Here is a 24,583-nt window from a genome sequence, read left to right on the forward strand (position 1 = left end):
AGGTAAAGCAACTGGCTTGACAGGTTCTGAATTGAGAATGTTCCGGGCCTTTCTTGCTCTCCAAGTGCCTAATGAGCCAGGAGTCCTAATACTCTTCTTGAAAACAAAGGTGAGTGTCTGTCCTCCCAAACCCACAAATCACCCTGGGTCTCATCTGTCTCCCCATTACCTCTTTCTCTTTTTTCTCATTTCTTCCTCCTCCCTCCCTCCCCTTAGGAGATGTATACAAAGACTGAGGGAGGAGATGTCAATACCTACCAGAGGGGACCTTGGCCCTGTCTCTTCAGGCCTCTGTGAAATCGGAGGTGTGGGGGCCCTGCAATGCCATGTATCCATGCCACGCCTGGCAGAGCTGTGCACACTGCTGGAGGGCCCAGAGGGAGAGCTCCCTTGGAGACCATGAAAGGTTTTAGAAGCACATCCCACCTGGCTGGCCTCCCCAGGCCACCACTCTTGACAGGTGACATGCAGCCCAACTGAGCCAGGATATGCCAATTTCACAGGTGGGAAACCAGGACACAAGGCCTCACAGGTGTGCCTTTGTAGATCTGAGACATTTCAAAATCAAACAGCTGCCAAATCCCACCTCAGAGGGTACTTTCCTGATATCATCTGTCTATTCCCATCCACTCCTAAATGATGGCAATGACTCCTGGTTTCCACTGGCCATTTCTGCTAAGTGCTTTCTCCCTAAATATTATTTTAAGTCATGATTGTGTACCTTGGCAGGGCAGGCAGGGCTCACTGCTCCTGTTTTACAGACAAGGGATGAGCAGGGCTTGCAGCAGAGGCATGCCCTGTCCTGGGTGAGTGCGTGGTGGTGGTAGGATGGCTGGGGAGCAGGCAGGCTGGTGTGGGATGGACACCTGTGTCTCCAGCCCACAGTCTCCCTGCAGGAAAGTGTTCTCAGACATCAGCGTCATCTGGCCCCACTCCACTCTCCTGTTGGGTTGTTCCTGCCTCAGTCTGCCAGCCTTCACCTCCATGCCCTGCCCCAGGTGGGGAGGGGTTACCCTCTCCTTGCCACAGGAAGGCAGCCTGAGGGGTTAGGAACCTGCTGGAGGCCACATCACTGGTGACCTTAGCAGAATCATGTTCTAGAAGGGTACTGGGTTTCTCCTGAGTGACTCAGACAGGATTTAGGACCTGTCTCTCTCTTGCTGCAAATGAGTCTTCCCAGGGACCCACAAACTCACATAAGCTTTTCTGTCTCTGTGTTCTTATTACAACTTGTCCCTTCTCCCTACTTACTTTTGCCTATAAAAAATTCTTTATCCTTTATAATCTGTGTTAACTTCTGTCTTGAGAGGACTGACTGAGAGTATGACCTTGGGTAAGTAACTCAACCTCTGTAAGCCTCAGTTTCCTGGTCTGTAAAATGGGGACAATAACAGTAATGTGAGAATTAAATAGGGAAATGCACTGAAGGGCTCAGCATGTTTCCAGGCATAATATAGAAAGGCAGGCACTCAACAAAAATAATTGTAGTCATTGTTATGCCTTCTCTAGTCACTCCTATCAGAAGTGGTTTCTCTAGGCTCTACATTTCTGTCCTCCACATCCTATTTTTTCTCACTCTGTTATATAGTATGGATAGTGCCTCCCATCTGTTCTCTCAACCACACTCTGAGCTCCCAGAAGATGCCCAAAACTCCTGACCCAGAACCGGGCACACAGGACCATTCCCTCTGGCTACCAGCTGTGCTATGCCAGTTCCCAACTCAGTTCTTCCAGGCTCTGCAGCCCTGCTGGAACCTCTGCTCCCTGTCTCTGCTTCCTCACTGACCATTCCCACCTTGGTACCATCCACTTGGCTTCCATCACCTCCCCTCCCCTGAAATCACTCAGCTCAAGGTCACTGTGGTCTCCATCTTGCCAATTCCAGGGTCCATTTCTTGGTCCTCCTCTTTTCTTGATTTGTAGCAGCATTTGGCACTGATGCTCACCCCTCTTTGTGAAGCACTTGCTTGGTGACCTCATGCTCCCCAGTTCTCCTCCTGCCCCTTAAGCCAGTCCTCCCATCTCCTCTGTTGGCTTCTCCTGTCCCCACCACTAACTGCTGGAGGCCTTGCAGCACAGTACTTAGCTCTTTTTTCCTGCTGACCTACATTCACTTCTGAGTTATCTCATCCAGTCCCATAAAAATATGATCTATATACTGATCTATCCCTGAGCTTCAGACTCATAGATTCAACTGCCTACTCCCCGTCTCCACTTGGATACCTAATGAACATATTAAAGTCAACATGTCCAAAACATCAAAACATTATTTCCATTTTCCCCTATCAATCCTAGTATTTCCTGGTCTTCTGCTAATCTTAGTAAATGGCACCAGTATCCACTCTGCTGTATAATAAGGAATATGACTGGCCTTTGTCCCTGGTTCCTGGGAGGGAGACTCTAGTGATAGAGAATTTCTAAGTGATAGAGGCGTCTTTGTTTTGCATGAGCCCCTGGGACCACATCTGAGTTTATGCTAATAAGCTGAGTCAGGAGTGGGGCTGGTCACCAGCAAGACCAACTATTGGATTAGAGAGCTGGGGCTTTGGGCCAGCCCCAGGGAAGAAGGGAAAGACAGAGACTGAGTTCAGTCATGTGGCTAATGATTCAGTCTCTCATGCCTACAAATGAAAGCCCAATAAAAATTCTGGACACTGGAACTCAGCAGAACTTCCCGACTATGTGCTGGATGTGTAGATATGTCCCTTGTGGGACACCTCGCCCTAAGTGTCTCTTCATTTGCCTGGTCCTGATCTGTATCCTTTATAATAAAGCTGTGATTGTAAGAGTGTGCTTTCCTGGGTTCTGTGAGTCATTTTAGTGAATTATCAAACCAGAGGGGGTTATAATTTGTGGCCAGTCCATCACAAGTATGGTAGCTTGGGGACTCCACTGGCAGCTGGTATCCAAAGTGGAGGCAGTTTTGGTAGGAACTGTGTCCTTTGACCCATGGGGTCTGTTCTAACACTGAGAGGTGATGCCAGATTTGAATTTCAGCCCCCACGTGGTGTTAGAATACACCCCAAGAATCATCTAGTCAGAACACAGCCACTTCTCCCTGCCTCCACTGCTACCATCCTGGCCCAGCCAACTGAATTACTGCATCTGCCTACGCCCTGATCTCCCTGCTTGCACCCTTGCCCCATAAGTCTGCTCTTCATAGCAGCAACAGGGATTCTGTTAATGCATGATTCAGCCCACCTCAATCCCCTGCTTGAATCCTTGCATGCTCCCATCTCACCTGGAATTAAGGCAAAGTCTTTCATGATTTAACCCCTCACCAACTTCCCTGATCTCACCTTCCACCACTTGCTGGTCAGCCACTGGAAGAGGTCTCAGACAAATGATTCGGAGTATCATAGAATCTTTTGCTTTGCAGCTGGTTGCTATAAAGATTTATTTATGTGATGTAGAAGGGAGCACAATAGGGCTGACAGTTCAAACAGTTTGAGCAAAAGAAAAAAAAGGTTTTGTCAGTGGGTAATAAATAGATGCTCTGAAAGCAAAATGTACCAGATCATTGACTTCAAAAGCTACTGAGAGATTGAAGAGAAAAGACACACAATTGAGAAAAAGGCATTGAACACAGAATCTCCTAACTTGGGTTTTAGTCTTATGTCTCCCATTTCTCAGTTGTATGACACATGACATCCTCTCTTGGAGCCTCAGTTTTGTATTCTGTAGAATGGGAGAATGCTAATATTCCCTGGTCCATGTCCAAGAGTCACTGTGACAGTCCATGAGAGGCGGGTGAGTACAGACCAAGAAGATGTTATTTAGCTTACTCCTACACTAACACTTACCAGGGCAGGAAGTCCCAGGACATTTGGACAAAAAATAAGGAATCAGTACCAAGTAGATCTCTAGGAATAATGGCTAATTTTCAATCTCTCAGTAAAGTACTGAGAGGAGAGATTTTGCTGAATTAGAGGAAAATGCTAAACCAAGTTATTGTGCATTGTGGGGCCAAATTTTCTCCATCAACTGTCCCCTCAGCAACTCTGAGATCCTGGGCACAGGCCTTGGTCCCAGTCTGCACCCTGACACTGGACCTCGAGCAGGCAGCCTCTCTCTGGACCTTGAGGTCCTACCATCCTTGTCAGCCCACCTGCTAGGGTTGCTGAGAGTCAGAACCCCTCTGGCAATTACACCATTGTCAGGGGCTGGCAGTTAGACTGTTGGAGCTCAGCTGGGGTGACAGTTTGGCAAAGGCACCCCCAAATATCTCTGCATATATCCTACTTTCTGCCCTTGCCTAAATCCAAAATCTGGAGTCATCCTTGACTCTCTCTCCCTTTCTGCTCACATGTTGACTGTCATTCTTGTCTGTTCACTTCTCAATAACCACAGCCACCATCAAGTTCAGAATACCACCATTTCTTGCCTGGACAACTGCATCAGTCTCCCAGCTGGCCTCCCATCTGCTCCTGACCATTTATTCACCACAAGCAGCAGCCAGAGCAGTATTTTTAAAACACAAATATTTCCCCATCACTCCCTAACTATAACCTTCCAGTAGATTTCCGATGTTGTCTAAAATCCAAACTCTCCTAACAATAGTGGCCTTACAGTGCTGTCCTCCTGCCCTCACCTCTAACCTCTCAACTCACCAGCCTCCCCCCTTGCTCTGTGTTCTAGTGATGCTCAGCTTCTGTGTTTACAATGCTTCCTGCTCAACACAGGACCTCTGCACTGGCTATGCCCTTTGCAGGAATATCTTTACCCTTATTTGGGCTTCCCTTTCCCTTGCCTTCACCTTGGTCCATCATCTAACATCTGTGACCTGTTCAAGTAGATGCATACTCACACATTCTCCAATTTTCAGCTTAAACAAGCACTTCCTAAATGAAGCCAACCTTGATTCAACACTCACCCCACAACCTCCCCAGCAGGCTGGGCTTTATTGCATTCATCACATTATAAATATTATTGGATTTTATCACCCCCATTAGGCTATAAGCTCCATGAGGGTAGGGACCAAGTCTTCCTTGTTCATTCTCTCACCAGAGCCACACTCATAATAGGAACTTGATCATTTGTAAAATTTTATAGACTCAGTCTGGAATTGTTTTTGAATCTCTTATGGTCCAGCTACCTATACAGCTTATATTTAATCACTGATTTTTCCTTATATCATCAATCCCAGCCTACAGACACATGCTGAGCACCCGCTTCTCAGCCTAGTGAGGCCTGGCAGCAATCAAGGAGATATGCAGACAGATCTCCATGATCTGCCAGTGCTCCAATGGAGTATGAGCCCAAGAGAAGGAGTGACAGCCTGGGAGGTCAAGAAAAGCTACCTGGTTGAGGGGCTTTAGGAATGGGGCCTTAAAAGATGCTTAAGAGTTTGCCAGGTTGGGGTGGAGTAGAGGGAAGGGCATGGGAAAAGGCCCAGGAAAATGAAATAGTACTAACACATCTCCCAAATCTTCTTCTGGAGTTTTGCTTCTAGAACTGACAACTAGACCCTCACTCTAGCACATGTGTAAAAGCTGCCTAACTAGATTATCTGCTGCAGCATCTTTTAGCTTCTGTTCTCATTCTGCTCCACTTTTGCTCAAGAGTCTGCTGTGGCTCCCTACTATTTTCCAACTTAAATGTAAGTTGCCTACTATTGGATGCCTGCCTCAGCCTCTTTCCATCTCTTACTCTCAGTGACACATTCTTTCTCATTACTCTGACCTAGTCAGCTTTATATCTACTAAACTCAACAATTAAACTCTCCACACCCAACTTACTCACCTCTTCTTTTTCTCCACCACTGATTTTATAAATCAATATCACCTTTGAGTTGGCACTAAGAAAAACAGCTTTTCAAATTTGAGTTTTCATGTCCATAAGCCCATTTGAATAATTTCATGGCTTATAGCTAACTCACTGTTTCTCACTGTAGTAGAAGTGCCAGAGAGCTTCCTGATAACTCACCTTTTTGTGGGCTGAACCTTTTTGCTCTGACCTTGCACAGCCCACTTGTGGTGAATGGACACACCTAGGAATGGTCATACTTTTGCTTCTGGGTCTTGCTGGAGAGGTGATGTGTTACCCAGGTGCACTGCTTGTGTTAGGTGTCTGAACACACCTCCCTGGGGACCTTTAAAAGACGGGACAATGTCTTCTCCATTTACCACCCCCTGATATCTCCCCAGTTTCAAGTTCTGTGCTCTGCAAAATAATTGGCCACAGTCACCAGGAATAGACTGCCCCTGTTATTGGGCCGAGTTGTGAGCCCAAAATTCATGTCACAGTCCCAGCCCCTGGTATCTCACAGTCTGACTGTATTTGGAGACAGGGTCTCTAAAGAGATGATTAAGGTAAAATGATGTCCTATGGGGGGTCCTGATCCAATATGAGTGATGGCCTTATAAAAAGGGGAGACCAGGGCACAGACGACACAGAGGAAAGACCCATTAGAATGCAGGGAGGAGATGGCCATCTGCAAGCCAAGGAGGGAGGCCTCAGGAGAAACCAACCCTGCTGACATCTTGCTTTTGGACTTCTGGCATCCAGAACTGTGAGAAAAATAATTTCTGTTACCTAAGCCACCCAGTGTGTGGCATTTTGTTGTAGCAGTCTTAATAAACCAACACAGCCCCCAAGGCCAATTCTCTCAGAACCATGGTTACAGGGATGGAAGAAGACCATGTGACACTGATATTGGCTTTGAGTAAAAAAAAATTGTTTTGAGAAAAAAAGCACTTTAGAATGAAATGTGCTGACATAACAATTCTTGTACAGCTGACTGGCAAAATGTACACACACACACACACGCACACACACACCACAATGACCACATTGGGTGGGGGTAGAAGTTCTCCTTAATGTAACTGCTCTTTGTGATAAACTAAACATTCATTCCACTGGAGGAAATTAGAAAATGCAGAAAAGTACAGAGGAAAGAAAAATAAGTCACCTGTTATATCACCACATTACAGTATCTGTTTCTCTAATCTCTGTCTCTTTTTCCAACTTGCTTACTTATGTTTCTATCAATTTTTTAAAATGCATTTAGGATTAATTCTGACAAGCTCCCTTTTCACTTAACACTGAATTAAGACCATTTTCCCCTACATTATTAAAAATTCATCTCAAACATTGTGTTCTATGGCAGCCCAGGCCTTCCACTATCTGCGTGAGCAGCTCCCTCAGTCCCCTGCTGTTGGACATCCAATGTTGTTTTCTATTTTTCAACTAATATAAATAATGCTTTAATAAACATCTTTATAGATGAATCTTTGTACACATTTTGGGCTACTTCCTCACAGCAAATTTCTTAGAATGGGGCTACTGGTTTCTTATATTTTGAAAGAGAAAATGTTTAAAAAATTCTTAAAACACTCAAGTAGGTTATGCCACTTTGGGGAGTGTAACAACTTCTGACCACACATATTAAAAGCTCCACAGAGTCTATGTAGTTATTTTAGACATCTTTAAAAAAGGAAGAAATAATGAAAGAATCAAGAAAACCTAGGTTACCTGGCTGTAGTCGATGTAGGAAAGTGACATTCATCCCTGGCTACACCAAAGTTGCCCTTTAGGTGAAACCCTGGTTACTTAAGAAGGAAAGGAGATGAGCTGGCTGTATTACAACACTGTGGAATGGGCACCCATTTTACAGATGCAGAAACTGAGGCACAGAGAGATACAGTCACTCACTTGCTCAAGGCTTGAAACCTAAGGACTGAAATTCAGTTTTATCTGGCTCTGAAGACCAAGGGCTTAACCATTACACCACACTGCCCCTGGGCAAGGTCTGTAGGGATTGGGCTTGACTGACTCAGGCACAAGCAGCTGGTCTGGACAGCTCCAGGACCACTCCCAGATCCAGCCCTGGTGTCCTGTTTGGCCTTCAAATTTCACTGGTGCTGGGTGTGCAGGGCTGGGAGGTTGCAGGGCTGGTGTGCGCCATGGAAGTGCATAAGCCTGTGAGGCCCAACTGACCCCATTAGATGATGGTCAACATGCCCACCCGGCCATTTGCTTATCTGGGTCACAAACACTCACTGCTGTGTTGACTGTATTAGAACAGCCACAGCAGTAAGACAGCTCAGAGAAGGATGCAGCAATATGAATGTCAAAGCAAAGTGTATATAGATAAAAGCAGGGAAGAACAAAAAAACACCCCAAAACACATCTGTGGCAACAAGGAAATGAATCTGTGAATAAATTGTTCTCTGTATTTTCCAATCTTTTAAAAATGTGATGTTGCTTTCATAGGGATGCTGTAGAAAAAAAGATTCTCTGAAGTCAGATGGACCTGGGTTCTAATCCTGCCTTTTATCAGTTTTGTGAGCTTGGGTAAGTCACTTCACTTCTCTGAGCCTCAGTCTCTTCAGCTGCAGAATGGGGATAAGCATTTCCTGTTCTCAGGATGATCTAAAGTAAGAGATTCCTATCATATCCTCGGTACCGTGCCCTACACGAGTAAGAACTTAGCAAATACCACTTTCCACATACCACCTTGCTGAACCCTGGAAAGGCAGAGAGATTAGGGCCCTGCTCTGAGAGGTGCTAGGCATGGGAAGTGAGAAACAATTATATTCTGAGGCAGCAAGCACTTTAATGGAGGGAACAAACCAACTCCATGTTATTTTCAGAAAATGATCATGGCTTGCCTCTCCAGCTCATGATCACAGCAAAATCAGAGGAGGGCCATGTTCATCTTTGACAGCTCTGTAATCCTTCCTCCAGGATCACCTTTTGCTTCTCCATAAAAACTTACCTGTCCCAAGTCCCAGTTCCTCAGGGCCCTGATAGATCATTTCTACAATAGATACAAGTGTCCATGGTTTATTAGACCACCCCAGGTAGCATTTGGGAAAAAAAATGAAAGTAGTATGCACCTAATACATAAAACTCGGAGAACATAGAAAACTCATATTGCATAAAATATAAATTGGAAATAATCACTGCTAACCTACAGATGACATTTTGGAGGAAGCTTTCAAACCTTCTTCCTCACCCTCTCCGAAGGAGTGACACAGATGGTGATTTGGGTGCTCTGACAGGTCAGTGGCAGGGGGTTTTGGGTAGGCAAGTCTCTATCCTACCAAACACCCTGGGGTGACTATTGATTCCACCTAGGAATGAAGCCAGCTCCCCTACACAGACACCCCCAAAGAAGGACGATTTCTCCAAGCTTGGGAAGTAGCAGCTCTGGGCCACTGGCAGTGGATTGGCTGGCTTGTCCCAGGGAACACTCCATCCAGTCCCCCAGGCAAAGGAGAGCTATCTCCAAATGTTTGCTTGTAAAAAGATGGTTTGGAGCTGGGGCGTGCTTTCCCATTGACATAATGGCGGTGAGGGTCACAGGCTGACCCACAGAAGTCCCACCCAACCAGGACAGGGGCCAAAGACAGCATTTCCAGAGCCAGCTCCACACAGTCAGTAAGCTATCAGGACTGTCCTCTGCAGGCCTCCAGGCCGTCATTCTGTTCCAGACCCAACCCAGACTGGCCCGGCATTTTTGGCACAGTGCACACCCTTAAGTCCCAACATCAAAAAAACCCCTTCAGTATGGCTGACCTCAGGGAGATAATCTAAAAATAATCAGATGGCATTAAAAATAACTAAAGTGTGAATGACTGATATGATAGCCACATAACCTACACATGACTATTGCTCTTTTTCTCTAAAGGACTTCTACTAATCCAAGCACCCGTTTATCTGGCAGGATACCACACCAAGGTAAAGTGGCATCACACAGGCTCCATGGGACTGAAGCTTCAGCTCTGCTCCTGGCTTCCCTCTTCCTTCATGGTTACCCATAGGTTTTTGGGAGTGGCTGTGAGAGCTTGCTTATTGGGAAAAGGTTAGGAAAGCTGGAGTAGTCAGGGTGGTAGGGGTCGGGAGACCGGTGGTGGTTGGCAGATGATGGTACAGGCAGGCAGTTTGTAAATGAGGTGTTTCTAAATGGGGTCACTATTGGCACTGTCATATGTACACAGATGTTAGTATTCCAAGTCCCTCCAAAGTGAACCGGGGGTCTTGTCTCACACTCACCTGTCTCCTGGGCTGCTCTCAGTCTGCGCTCTGTGTGTAGGAAACCTACGAGCAAACAAGATGGAAATCAGAAAGTCCTGTCAGAGAGGCTTGTATTTTCTAGGTCACAAACTGGTGGCCAGAGATCTGGATCTGGCTGTTTAAATTTTAATATTTGTTTCAAATTTAGTATCTGAACTGGTCCCAGTATTTAGAAACTGAGAGATTTCACGCAAAAGTCAGCTTTCTGACTTGTCTGGGGAGAGCTGCCCCTCTGGGCCACATGCCAGTAGGACAGTTGTGGGCTGGAGCCATGCAAGCTGCCCCTCTAGGTCCACAAATGCTCCTCAGTCCCAGCCTGTCTGGCCTCTGTGGGTGCTCAAGGGTGCTGTCCCCACTTTGGTGGCTGATGCCAGAACCAGCACAGCCTGGGTGTGCTCCCCTTTGGGGCCTGCCTGGGCTCCTTCCCCTTCCCTTCTCCTGCTCCATGCAAATAAACCGAGAAGTCCAGAGGGAGAGGCCAGACCGGTGCCTTGGGGCAACCCAGGGTGAGAAGGTCGAGTCAGACTTCAGACAACATTTAGGTGGGTGACCCTGCTGTGCCCTCCCTGGTGGCCCTTTCCAATATCCCTGCTCTGTGGCTCTGGGGAGCTGAATCAGACAGGGCTCGAGTTGTCAGTAAATGACCCCTTGACAAAAGCGTGGGCAGGAGTGGTGCAGGTTGCCCCTGGGCAGGAGCAGACGTGGGAATTCTGTTGTCACCACCCCTGGGGTGTGGGAGGAGGGGATGGTTTCCACATATGGGCACGGAGGGGATTGTGTAGAGAAGAGATCCCTGATGGGAGCTGTCACCTGTGGTCCAGGCACGCAGGCAGCCCCAGGTGACCCTGAGGAGAGAGCTGGGAGACTAAACACCCCAACGACTCTCCCTGCTCATTTTATATCCTGCCAGAGCTCCCCATGGGCCAGTGCCAACAGGAAGCTGGGGCGATGGGGAGGGGATGCATTGATGCATACAGGTTGCCGCAGGGGTGGGGTGGAGAGGGCAGAGAGTGGGTCTTGAGGGGCAACTGGCATAAATCCAGCACAGTAGCCCTGCCTCCCTATGCCCTGTTTACCCACAGTATCCACACCCCTCAGGTCTCAAGCCAAGGCTAACCAGGTCCTACCAACTGTCAAGAGCTCTGTTCCACCCCAGTGACAACTAGTTGGCTCCAACTGTCCCTAAGCCTCTCTGTTCTGCTCACCTGAACTAAGCCTGAGTTTTCTGCCCATCCGCCAGCACCTCCCCTCCTCCCCACTCCTAGTACCTGGAGCCTGGCCCAGGCCCTGAGCTCCCTTCACTGCCCCTACCTGTTCTCTTCCACTGGACACCCTTCAAATTCCTCTCATTATGGAGCCAGGCTGTTCCCTTCCTGGAAAGACAGCCCAGCCCAGAGTTCACAGAGATCCGGGAGCAGAGCTGCAGGGAACCCACAGGTGTGAGGCTGACACAGAGCAGTCATGGGGACAAAGTGGCCAGCTGAGAACTCCCCTCCCCAAACCTCTTCTGGGAAAAACATGAGCCCAACAAGAGGCAGCCACAGGCGGGGTTTCATGGAACCCAGAGCTGGAAGTGACTGGGGAGATCATCTGCTCTGGCACCTGTTTTGTAGATATGGGGAAACTGAGGCCAGGAGATGGGTGGGGCTTACATAGGCCACACTGCCAGAAAGCAGCAGAACCAGTGTTTTGTTTGCCCACCAGGCTGTCTCTTCCTCCAGGCCTGGGACACACGACAGCTTGGCCATGTCAGGAGACTGGTGTTAGGCTGGGTTTGCTCAATGGCGATTTTACAATATTGGGGGATTTCCAGTTCAGTTACTTCTCACCCTGACACTGGGAGGCAGTTACTGTTAAAATTCCCATACTACAGATAAGGAAGTGGAGTCCTAGAGAAATTACCTAACACACCTTAGACCAGCACAGCAGATGAGCTCTGGAGCAGAGGCACCAATGTCAATAATAATGACCATTGTTGACTCAGATGCTTTCTCTAGCATGGCCCTGTGCTGAGGCCTTCACACACAATTTATCCCATACAGGGTTTTTATGCTTCCTTTTTTACTGGAGATTTTCTATTAGTTTTTTTCACTTGGCTAAAACATGGAGAATATATATGTGTGTGTGTATATATATATATATATATATTTTCAAATTCATTGAAATATAAGTGACTTATAACATTGTGTAAGTTTAAGGTATACAATGTGTTGATCTGATACTCTTATATGTTGCAAAATGATTACCACCCTCTCATTAGCTAATACTGGTATGACATCACATGATCATCATTTCTCTTTTGGAGTGAGAAAATTTAAGATAAAATCTTTTAGCAACTTGCAAGTATATATATCCTACAGTTTTAATCAGGTAAGACTTACCATGGGGTTATTTAGACACCTCCTGACCATTTTGTTCTACATACTCTTTTTCTGACCCTTCCCTGACATCTCAGGTCACATGAGGCAGAGAGCTCAGATTCGGCCACCTGTCTCATCCAGTACTCTTCCGGCGATGTTCAAAGGGTCTCGCCTGGCTCTGCTGGACCCACCCTCTCCCACTCAAGGCCCTGAACTCATGGACACAGCAGCAAGATCCTGGGCTGCGGGCAGCCAGGCCACCTCATCAGCAGTACCTTTGTCTCCTCTAATGGGGACTGTTGGAATGAAAGATTGATGAGCAATCTGTCTCCACTGGTGAATTTTTAATTATGGAAGAAAGGAGCCCCCAGCCCCTTGTCCCAAGCAGAACCGCAGGGAGTGTGGTCCTTGGGTGTCACCACTATTAAAGTTACAACCATACTGACAACGACCATGAACCCCGCATCCAAGTTTTCTTTCTGTAAATAAAAGTGATGGGCTAGGATGGGGAGTGATTAGTGGGAAAACTGCCAGAGCTCCAGAATGGAAAAGTTCTGGAGGGAAATAAGGGTAAGTGAGACTAAGAATCCAGAAGGTCTGGGCATGTCCGGGCCGAGTGGCAGCAGGTCTGGGAGCCTGAAGGCCATCCGGCTGTCAGTCTTGCCATCTAAATTGCAGGTGACTGAACCTCACACCCTAGATCCTCTTCTGGTCAACAAGCTGAGATAGGGCTGAGCTTGAAGCATGGTCACAGTTTGGGGGGAGTGGCAATCCCATGTTTGTTGAGAGAGGGGAGACCAGGCTTCAGGTCAGTGCCTCATAAGAGCAGGATGCTTGTGGGATTATCTGCAACTCAGTTCAGTTCAGCCCAGTTTCAAAGTCCTGGGCTTGAGTCTCTGCTTAGTCATTTACTGGTCCATGTTCTCGAGCAAGTCACTTCAACCTTCCAAGCCTTGGTTTTCTTCTCCATAAAATGGGGATAAAAGTAGCTATGGTGGAGGGTAGTGGTGAAGGTAAAATGAGAAGATGTGGGAAAACCCTGAGGGGCCTGCTCAGCAAACACTGAGTTCTTGATGAATGTTAACTATAACAAGGAAGAATAAACCACTAGTTCAGCTCTCAAATTGTTCATAAACTGGTGGGGATCACATACTGGCTAAAAATAGAACTTGCAAGAAAGAATGCAGTGAGGGTAAAATGGCACTACAGACACCAAGGGTGAGAATTCAGGGTAGGAATCCTTTTGACTTGGTGGTAGTAATCAGGGGAGGCTTCCTGGAAGAGGGGACTTGGAAAATACTCCTCCAAATGCTTTCATTCTTTTCAAGTTCAAGGACTAATCTCCTTGGATGGGAAGGCTTCCCCAGCCTGAAGTCCTCTCTAGGCAATCTGGGCATCAGTGAATGTGTATTTGTTTTTCAGTGATACTACTGTTTAGTCAATAAAGTCATGAGTGATAGGCTCCCAGGGGCACCAGACTTTTCACCTCACATCCTACCTCCTCCAAATATCTCCAGGAACCTTCCCAGGATTGTTTCAGCCCATGTGGATCCCACTCTTCTCATGTGCCACTAGCACTCAAGGCCCAAACCATATGCCCTAAATACCCTGCTTGCAGGGGAGAAGCCTGGCTCTAGTCCCATCTTGGCCCCCTGCTCCATGTGAGATGCTGGGTTAGTGCCAGCCACTCTCTGTGAACAAGAGAGTTGGAGTAGATCAGAGTCCCTGAGAGTGAGCACTGGTGGGCACCGGTCCTTTGAGAGGCTCCCTAGAACAGGGTACTATGTTTCATGCTGTAGCCCCTACTTCCTTCATAAATTTCACAAAGCAATGAACACATCAAGGCTCTGTTGTGTTCTGCAACATAAAAACCAGCTTAGTTTTGCTAGACCCAGCATTTCCTAAACTAATTTGTCTCTTGAACCTTCTTTGGAGTAATGCCTATTAATACCCACAAAAATAGCATTTCTCAGAATCCACTTTGGGAAGGATAGCCTCAAAGGCCTCTCAGGTACCTTCCTGCTCTGTCATTCAAGCATTCAATATAAGAATCTGGGTCTGGAATTACACTCTCTGAATAACTACTCCAACATGTCTCTGCTGCATTTCTGGGTAAGATGTGAGGGTGCCCTCCTCTAGATCCATGGCAGGCACTGTGTCTGGACCTCTGTCATAACAATCCTTGCACTACAACCATGGATGTCTCTTCTGTAGTGGACCATAAGCTCTTGAGTGGGGGAACGTGCCTGGACACTGGGGTGTCCTATAGGGCTTGGCAAGCTCAGTGCTTGAGACACACAGTGTGTGCTCAGTAAATATTTTGAATATTTTTTATTCAAAATATTTAACAAGTGCTATGGCCTTGACATGTACCAAGAGGGATGCCAGCTATAAATAACCTACAGGACTCTCCTGACTGAGCTTGTCAATCAAACACCAGCCCTGGTGGAATGAAAGAATGAGTGAATGAATTTCAAGACTTACATGAAAGACTGTAACTATTAACTAGAGAGAAAGAGCACTTCCTAAGGCAAAACCCCGTGCTGTGTTTTCCCCTTCTGGGCCTCTCTGGTGTGGTTGTTCAGATCTCAGGTGGGGGCTGGGTAGTACAAAGATGACCCCTCCCCACCATGACCCCAGGCTGGAGCCAAGACCGCATGAGAAAATGGACTTTTCTGTGTCCTCAACAGAGCTGGCAACAGCTTTAGCATTTCAAATTTCCTTTTGCAATCTGAATCCAAATTGAACATTTTTTCAAGTAAATAATACCCTTGATGACAGTATTGCTGCAGGAGGCTCAGCAGCCCTCAAATGCTCTGAGGCGAGGATGTGCAGGAAGCCATCAGAGCACAACACAACCCCAAACTAGATATTCTGGCTCCATCTACCAGACTCCCTGCCTTCCAAGGGTGTGAAGAGTGAGTGGGGCATTTCAGAGCTTGGCATTACTAACAAACATTTTCTTCTGCTCATACCTGGTGACACCACAGGAAAATTCACTAAGATTACCCACTGTGGATGCTGCACTGTCGTGGGCTTTGGGGACCCTGGGTCAAGGGTTAGAGGAGTCTTGTGGCTGGAGGTAAGATTAGAATGGGTCAGGGCCCTCTCTGAGTGACAGGAAGCACCTGATGCCTGCTATGCTCCCGGATGGGATGGCTTCAGATTTCCATATTGGTTTCCCTCCTCAGTCAGGATTTGAAGCAGATACCACCTGGTTTGAGTTACAGAATCCTGCTCAGAGCTTCCTGACCCTTGCCTTCTGGGAGGTTTGCAGGGGAGGTGTGAGACCTCAGGAGGGGCCAGATCCAGGCAACATCAGTGGGCTCAGAAAAGAAAAGCCAGGACAATACCCAGCCTGATGCTACCAGAGTAGTGTTTCCCTCTCTGGGGCAGGAGTGGCATCCGTATCCAGGGACCTTCAGGGTGGCCCCCCAATGCCACCCCATGAATATTGAGGCCCACTGCAGGGAAACCACTCCAAGAGCAGAGTCTCCTAGTTTACCTTTAAAAACTCATCAATGCTGGCTAAGTATTTTCTTAACCAAGCAGAGCAGGCCTCCACTGCTGAGAAGCAACATCTACCTAGAATTTAAAGCATGAGCAGCTTGCCTCCTTTTTGAAAATATTTTTGTGGTTATTTTCTATGTATGACAGCTGTTACCCTCTTTTTTCCATTTATGGCAGCAATAAGGTTTCATTCTAAAACATATTTTTGTTAAAAAAAAAGCTCATTTAATTAAAAACATTAAGTGTTTTTTAGAACAAGTGGTCTCATCTACGAGGGAGGTATATGAGTGACTAGAGTCTGGGAAACATGCGTCTAGTCCAACCTGCCCAATCCACAGATGTGCACTGAGTCTAGATGGGAGGCACTGAGTCCCAGAGCCTCAGCTTCTAATGTTAACACACACAGCCTGTTAACAGTAAGAGCTAGGATGAAGGAATCAGGGTCAGGGTGTCCAGACTCCTTTGTGAAGCCAGGCTGTGAACACCTCCCCTTAGTGGTCCTCACAGTGCAGGGGACATGTGACCTTATAGACCTGCTGCCACCAGGGTACTGGGACTCTGCAGAGGCCAGAACTAGGTCTTTCTTAACAGTTTACCCCACAGAACCAGTCACAGAACTGGTTTCAGTGAGAATCTGGTAAAAGGGATGGGTAAGTGGATCGACAGATGGATGGTCAGGTGGGTGGGTAGATGGCTGGGTGGGTGGATGGTAAAGAGACAAATAAGTGGATAGATGGAGACACAGATAGAGAAGGGGGTGGGAAAATGGGTGGAGAAATAAATGAATAAAATGTTCAGAAATAAATGAATAACTTAGGGTCTCCCTCCCCAGTTCACTCATCCAAGGGTATTTTCATTCTGTTGGACACCTAGTAGAAATTGCTTTGGGACAAAAGAATTGGTGGTGAAATGTCAGATACTATGATAGACTGGTAGAGACAAAGAGCCTTCCCATCTGTATCACCAGGGAGACCTTGAGGCAAAGGTGAGCGACACTGTCCAGGTTTCCCAGAGCCAACTTCTAATTTTGCTATTGAAACTCACCCTCTGACCTTGGATGAATTCCCTCCCTTTCCTGGGCCTCAGTTTCTCCATGTGTAAAATATGGAGGGATGAGTCAAACAAGTCTCATTATCTTGGCATCCTGTGGCCGTCCTAAGGTGAGAGCCTCTCCAAGCATGTCCAATGCTGCCAGCAGGCACTGATCTCAGTCAGACTTGGCTTTTCTAAGAAGCCTTTCTGTAAACTGATGTGCTGAAGGCAGCCAGATGATCAAGTAGCCCCCAAGAACAGAAGCAGCAGTGGGTTCCACAATGCACTGCCTTTGGAACCAGATATACAAAGGAGAAAACGCCAGAAAGGCTGGTGACATGCGGCCAAGTTCTCAGTTTCCTAAATGATGCATCCCTTCACAATCAAAACCGTGACGCACAAGGGATGGAAAAACCAGAGGTGGGAAGATAAGGGAGGAGCTGGAGGGAGCAGCTCAGAGCACAGGCTCCTGGGTCAGCCTGGCCTGGGTGCAAATCCTGACCTTGCCCCTTCTTAGCTATGTGACCCTGGGCCAGTTCTCCCATCTCTCTAAGCCTCATCATAATTTTCTTCTAATACAGGAGCACAGTAGTGCTCCATTTCATGGGATGGTTATAAGAATCAAAGAAGTAATCCATGTACATGTATTGGGCTCCACAGATGCTAGTTCACTGTCCCTGTAGTCGCTCCGAACTTGTAGTCCTTGTAGTCTGTGAACTACAAGGCAGGGCCTAGATCTTGTTCAGTAGGATTTTTCCCAGTGGGCAGCATGGGAGTGGATGTTTGCTCACTTACTAAGTGTTTATTGAGCACCTACGATGTGCCAAGTTCTCTCCTCTGCTCTGGGGACTCAACAGTGAGCTAAGACAGCCCCAGTGTCCAACCTTGTGGAGTTTAAAGTCTTGGATAGGGGATGGGGAGATGGTCACTTACCAAATGGTCACTCAAATAAATATTAAGTTTCACCGAGGCAGGGTCAGAAAAGGCGAAAATATGATAGAGCAGGGTCTATGTCAGGGCCCACTTTGTCCTGGGGCAAGGTCGTCAGGGAAGTGAACTGAGACCTGAAGGATGCACAGGCTGTGAACAGGTAAAGGTGTTAGAGGTGGGGGAATGGGTAACAGAGAGGTTTAGCAAGTGCCAAGGCACTGTGGCAGGAGAGGCATAGTGTGTTCAGGAATCTGAGGGGCAGCCAGTGTGGCTGGAGCAGAGAGTGAGGGGAAGTGTAGTATCAGATGAAACTGGAGACATGGGTAGGGGCCTGACTTCCCAGAGACTCATAGGCCACATGCAGGGCTTTGGTTTTTTCCTGGGAAAAATGGGAAGCAATTAAAGAATGAAAAATGGAAGAGTGAGGGGTCTTGCCATTGCGATGTGGAGAATGGATGTAGGGAACCCAGAGGAGGCTGAGAGCAGTGAGGCAGTCATGAAGCTCTCAAAGCAAGAGACAATGGTGCCCCAGACTGGGTGGTGGCCATAGAGTGGAGAGCAGCCAGGAATAGCCCTCATCCAAGCTTTGGCAAATGACTGATATGCAGGGAAGCAATGCCCATGAAGTCCAAGAGGATTTTTCCTTGTGTGGTCTCTTAGGGCTCTAAACTCAATCTCAGCCCATGGATCAAGGAAGTCCCTCCCCAGAGGCCTCAGTGCAGGACAGCTTCCCTGAAGTAGGATGTCCATGCAGTAGTTAAGATGATGTCCTTTACAGTGTCCATCCACAGATTTTATAGTTTACACCCACCTTTTACAGCCTTTATCATATTTGATCCTCACAACTAGTCAAGGTGGGAGACCTCTAAACCCCAACCTCTTTCCTGACTCTCTTTTGAAGAATAAAAACAACAATAATCATAATAACTATTGCTATACAGGTGATTCCCATTATTAGTGGTAGTTATGTACTATAAAATACCTGAGAACTGAATTAGTAAATACTGAACCATTACTCCTAGGGGAAATACAGGGATAGGTTTCTGCAAGCCTTTATTTACAATATTTTCATCAATTGATCAATACATAACTGCTTTATGTGTGTTTCTGTGTAAAGGTACTTTATTTTATACTTACTGTTGGTGCATTAACATTGAACTCATGGCTAACAGCGTTATAACTCATGCCTGAACAAAGCTTACCCAAAACACATATTTTCTCCATAAGACACAGCATAGCCTTCTTGGCTCAGGGACACCAGACAGCGTTTCAGCACTGCACTGCCATTTTAAACAGTGAAATCACCAAACAAAAGTGCAAAAATGAGGAAAATGTAGCACAAAGTAGACCACAGAAGAGCACACTTGTTCAAACAAGAGGCAGAGTGACACCTTGTTCTACCTCAGCTGGGAACCTGTGCACCGGGTGCCTCAAAATTTTCACTGCTCTGCATATATCAGCAAATGATGGCGAAAGCACCGTGGCTACTGATTTGACTGTATGAATAAATTTTAGCAAGTAGGTGAATTAAACAATATGGTATCTGTGAAGAGCGAGGATCAACTATATTTACCATTCATTTGTTGATCTGACACATATTCTTTGAGGGTCTCCTGGGCGCCATGTGCCCTTCAGGCATTGGGGAGGGGCGCACAGCCTGCTCTTGCGGGGCTGACCCTTCATTCACTGAGCACATGCTCCATGCCAGGCAGCCCACAGCCTTGCCACCGGCACCATCTGGCCTCATCACCCTGTGGCCAGGACTGTTATTTTTCAGAGGAGACAGAGAGTTTTGGTTGCTGGCAGAGTCCCACAATGGGGAAGTGGCCCAGCAAGGATGACAACCAGGGACGCTTCCTCTGGAGTCCAGTTCCACAGCCCAAAGCTTCATCTGCATGTCCTCATTCTAAAAACTATTTTCACACCAGATTTCTAAAAACCCTGTTCATTTCCCCCTTCCTGCCAAGTAAGCAGTTCAGCTCACAAACTATATTAATCCCTGGCATAAATTCATTTAAACAAAATATTGCCAAGCAACGCAAAGATAGAAATCCTCTTATGACCCACATGGGTATCGACGCTATGCACTGACAGAGGGCTGAGCCTCTTACATCTGACTGTAAACAGACCCAAATCCTGGAGCAGAAAGTCCAGGCAGGCCCGGAGGACAAGAATGACCACTTGCCATGGCAGGGGGCAGGGGCTGCACTTCACCTGCTAGTTTTGCTTGCTGTGAGCCTCCCAGATCCCTATAGACAAAAGACAGCAATACTTAAGTGTGGGACAGTTTTTAGTGAAAACCAGCTTTAAGATCCTGACTATTTAACTTCCCCAAGGCCCAAATACTGCATTTAAGACTTTATAAAGCATTTTCACATGTGGTCTGATCCACTTCCCTCCAACCGAGAGGTAGGTGGTGGGTGATGTTAGCCCAGTTCAGAGAGGTTGAGAGCGAGGCTCAGGGAAGGAGGGAATTGCCTTGTGTCACACACCTGGGCAGGACGCGGAGCTTAAGTTTGACTCCATGTCTGTTGCCTCCCAATGACTCAGTCTTTCAACTACTTCCTCTGGTAAAGGAAGAATGGTTTCTTTCTTTGAGTTTATCATATCACAATTGGAAAATGTGTTCCAGAAGTAATAGCAGAAAAGGAGGGAGTGGGTGGTTACACACATAATCCCTAAGCCATGTGGGCTGGTTTTGCAGCCCTGCCCTGCCATTTGTCAGCTGCATATCCTGGAGCAAGTTCTTTTACTCTCCGTGACTCAGTTTCCTCATCTGTAAATCCACAAAATAGTATCTGCCTCAGAGAGTAGTTGCAAGGATTAAATGAGTCAATATTTGTAAAGTATTTAGCACAGTTTGCCACTTAGTAAATGCTATGCATTTGTTAAAAATTTTTAAAAACTAACCTAGGCATAAAGCAAAGGGAAAAGCATTTGACAAATTTGTTGTTTCCTGATTCAGTAGAATTATGTATTGATTTGTTGTAATTGATGTTACTACTAACAGTCAAGTGACAAGACCTATAGGAACTTAAGGTAGGAAAAGAGTTGTACTACAACTCTGCATTTAACTGTTATTAATCTATTTTATACACGAGGACTTTTTAGGCTCAGAGAGGTGAAATGACTTGCCCAAGGTCACACAGCTGGTAAGTGGCAGAGTCAGGATTCCAGCTCCATCCAGCAACAAGGCTTGGTGCTGTTAACTACTCTCCCTCCCTTCTAATCAGTGGTGCCCAACCTTCTGCTAACTGTGATGGGCTTTGGGAGAGAAGGTCTTTGTCCAGGGGCTGCTGTGGACACAGCGGGACAGACCATGCAGAGTAGACCCCATTCCTGCCCCCAGGCTGACCCTGCACAGGGTCTGGCAGCCTAGAAGAAAACCCAGGGCTCCCAACATTATGAACAATGTGCCACTCTCCCTAAGGCATTGGGTCCCCTGTATTCTGAGCAAAAAGGAGCAGAAATGTCTCCATGTCAAATACAGCTTCAGGATTAAAACCACCAACTGCTCTTCAGAAGGTACCAGAAGATTTAACATAAGTTGCTGTCAATTTCCCAATTTGTTTCTTATGGAAGAAGTTTCAGGGGGGCTATTTTCTTACCCTAGCTGGCTTGCAACCAAAGCTAAAATACCATCCCACATCTAGAAGAGAGGATGGACTTTGAAGTTAATGTGAAGTGGCCCATGAGGTCCCCCACTTGGATCAGGAGACTCGGGTTCAAGGCCTGGCTCAGCCACTATCTGGCTGTGTGACTTCAGGAAAATCCTTTCCTTCTCTGTGCCTCATGAGCAGTGGGCCATGCCTCCAGGCTGAATCCAGCCAACAGATGATATTTTGTTATTATCTCAGAGAGAGTTTTAAAACTTAGGAAAATTACATATAAAAGTACAGATTTCTAGATTTTCTTAAAAATGAGAATATCTGGCTCTTGGGTCGCATATTCCCACAAGATGGACTAGTGGATGGGCTCGTTTATGACTGTTCCCTTAGAGAGGCCCCAGTTCCCACCACTCCCCACTGTTTATGCCTACCTGGATGCAGCATGGCATCAGCCTGGCCCTGGGAACATTTGAGTTTTCCCTCACTGGGGTAGGTAAGTATCCTCTGTGGGTCCTTTAAGTATAATGTTTACTGGTTTCAAGAGTGTCCCTCCAAGTCCCTCCAACTTTTATTGTTCTGAGGCCCAGTGGGAATAGGACCTCGCCTTACTCACAATGCTTACCCCAGGGCCTGGCAGGTGCTAAATTTCTGATGAAATCCTCTGAGACAAAGTTGACTGGGAAGCTGGAATGAGCACTGAATGAGTCAGGAGGGCCTGGCTTTGAGCTCTGGCCCTGCCACAGAGGGACACTGGGCATGGAGGCTCCCCTCCTCCCCTCCTGGGCTTCTCTTTTCACATCTAAAGAGGACTGACAAGCTCAGTCAGGTCCCCTTGCAGGTGACAAGGCCCTGCAAAAGCTCAGACACTGAGGTCCTGGTTGGTCTTTTCAAAGGTCATGGGCCCTTGTGTTGTGACAGCCCAGGGAAAGTGCTTACTTTAGCTCCCCTGACTGGCCCTCCTGCTCCCCACCCTACACTGGGTGGCTGGAGAGCACAGCCCTGCCATGAGGTCTGGTCCCATGGGGAGCTGTGGGCTCCTGGGGAAAAAAGGATCTTATCTTTGGGGGCAAACAATGAGTTTGTGACTACTGACTGGGTCCTCAGAGACCCTGGCTGAGTCAGGGGTCCCTTGAAATGAAGATGATAAGAGGCAAATTTGTGCAAGGGCTAGGTGGGACTAGTGTCCCCAGGCAATGTGGATCTAGGCTTGGTATCCTCATTCTGCAATTTTCCAGCTGTGTGACCTCAGATGAGTGACTTGACCTCTCTGAGCTTCTTTCTTCTCATCAATAAAGTGGGAATCCTAATCACTATCTTACGGGATCATTGTGAGAATAAAATGAGTTAACACATTTGCATGCTTCATAACTGTTATTTCTCCCACCTTACTCCCACTTCTTAAAGGTTTCTGCTGTTCAATGATGTAATAACAGAGGATATGATTCCCTCCATCCCAGACTTGCCACCCATCCCCAGAAACAATATATTTTTCTTCCCAAAATCCCACTCTCTAGAAACCTAATACTAACAATTCATTATTTACAGTTAATGAGACCTCAGTTGTTAATGGACACAGAACAAGACTGGGGCCTATCAACGACTAACACTTTATTTAGCATGAATTTGTTCAAAATCAAATGCCTTCTTTCCTGAAGGAAATATATGGAAATGGGTATTTTAATGAAGGGAGGGTACAATATTGAAGCATTGGACCCTCACAGAGGCCACAGGGTGGGCAAAACTGGAAAACTGCTGGGAGAGGCAGTCTAACTTAACCTTCAATATTTTGTCACCTCCCGAAATAATAACCCTGAGCAACAAAGCTTAGATAAATGTGTATTCTGAGCATCTGACAAGAGTGCCACAAGATATTCCGTCCAACCTTCATTCTACAGTTGAGGCAGGGCAGCCTAGTTATGGTCCGTACAACAGCCATTCTCCTCTCTTCTCTACGCTGTCAAGATAGAACAGGATCAGGAAATACCTGATGTTCACTTTCCTAGACTCCCTCCCAGCTAAGGGTACCCTCTGATCCATTCTTTAAGACTTGGCTAGAGGGATCCCAGGAAAGATTTCTCTCTCCAGACCAAAGACAGAGCCACAAGGAGAACCCTTCTTTCTTGCCCCCTTTCTCCCTGTATTTGGATGCTTCCTGTGAGGAGGTGAGGTCTGAAGCAGTGGCAGCCATTTTTCAGCCATGAGGCTGACACAGTGAGATGGCACCAGATCCTTACCTGGGGACCTACCACACCATATTCTTACTACTTTAGTGCTTTAGTTGTATATTCTGTTACCTCTAGATAAAATGTTCCTTCATGAGGCACAAGGTAATATGATTTGCTTATAGCCAACTCACTATTAGCTGGCAGTGGTGGCTGCATGGTAGACCCTGTTTTCCATGGTTTCAACAGCACCATAGCACCACATCCCAAGGTGATCTTTGCTGGGACCCCACCCAAATCAGCCTAGGACACATCCCCAGTGGTGGCCCAAGTCACTCCTCCACTCAAGTAGTGCATCTTCTCTGGCTTCTTACAGATGCACCAAGCCAGTTCCTAATCCCAACCAACTGAACAATCTCCCAGTGCCAAAAAGAGCCCCAGAACCTTCCCATGGTAACCTTGAAGAAACATGTCTTCTGGGGTCACTGTGACATAAAATATACAGCACATGTACATAGGCTTTGAAAGAACCAAGCAAAGGCCATCCTGGGTCATCCCTCTGCCTCTAGAGGGATGGTCTGTCTTCTCCAAGAAAGAAGAGCACACAATTGCCTTTTGCACCTGGACCCATGTCAGGGCAGATAGGTCACCCAGAAGGACCCTTGCCTCTCTCTCCGGTACCTCCCCTGTGAGTCTCCTGGCACCTAGAACTCCACATGAGCATGTCATACCTTATGTGTAAGGCTTTGCCCCCTGCCAAAATACAAATTATTCCGCTCTTCCTCGGAATGAGCTTCAGGTCACTCTTTCTATGGACAGGTTTGGTGGGAAAGCCCTGTTATATGTGGAGCCAGGGCTTTCTGTCAGGTGGCCAGAGGTCCAAGTTGTGGGTGTTATTCAGCTTGAAGCTGTCACAAAGAAAAGGGAGAAGACCCCATCTGTGTGGTGTCAGGGACCCTGC

At 46.9% G+C, this 24,583-nt stretch overlaps 1 protein-coding gene across 12 annotated transcripts in view; it reads right to left on the reverse strand.

Annotated features, from left to right (window-relative positions):
* ATP2B2 (ATPase plasma membrane Ca2+ transporting 2) overlaps window positions 1–24,583 on the reverse strand; it is a 358,301-nt gene that overhangs the window by 279,097 nt on the left and 54,621 nt on the right. For 8 of the 12 annotated variants that reach the window (XM_073231034.1, XM_073231030.1, XM_073231036.1 and 5 more), the window contains exon 1: window positions 10,000–10,049. The exons of the other annotated variants lie outside the window; for them this stretch is intronic. The gene's annotated coding sequence lies outside the window, so the exon portion shown is untranslated. Of the gene's footprint in view, window positions 1–9,999; window positions 10,050–24,583 lie in introns of those variants that run through there. 12 annotated transcript variants of the gene reach the window in all.

Source organism: Manis javanica, chromosome 3, assembly GCF_040802235.1.
Source record: "Manis javanica isolate MJ-LG chromosome 3, MJ_LKY, whole genome shotgun sequence".
Taxonomy (NCBI): domain Eukaryota; kingdom Metazoa; phylum Chordata; class Mammalia; order Pholidota; family Manidae; genus Manis; species Manis javanica.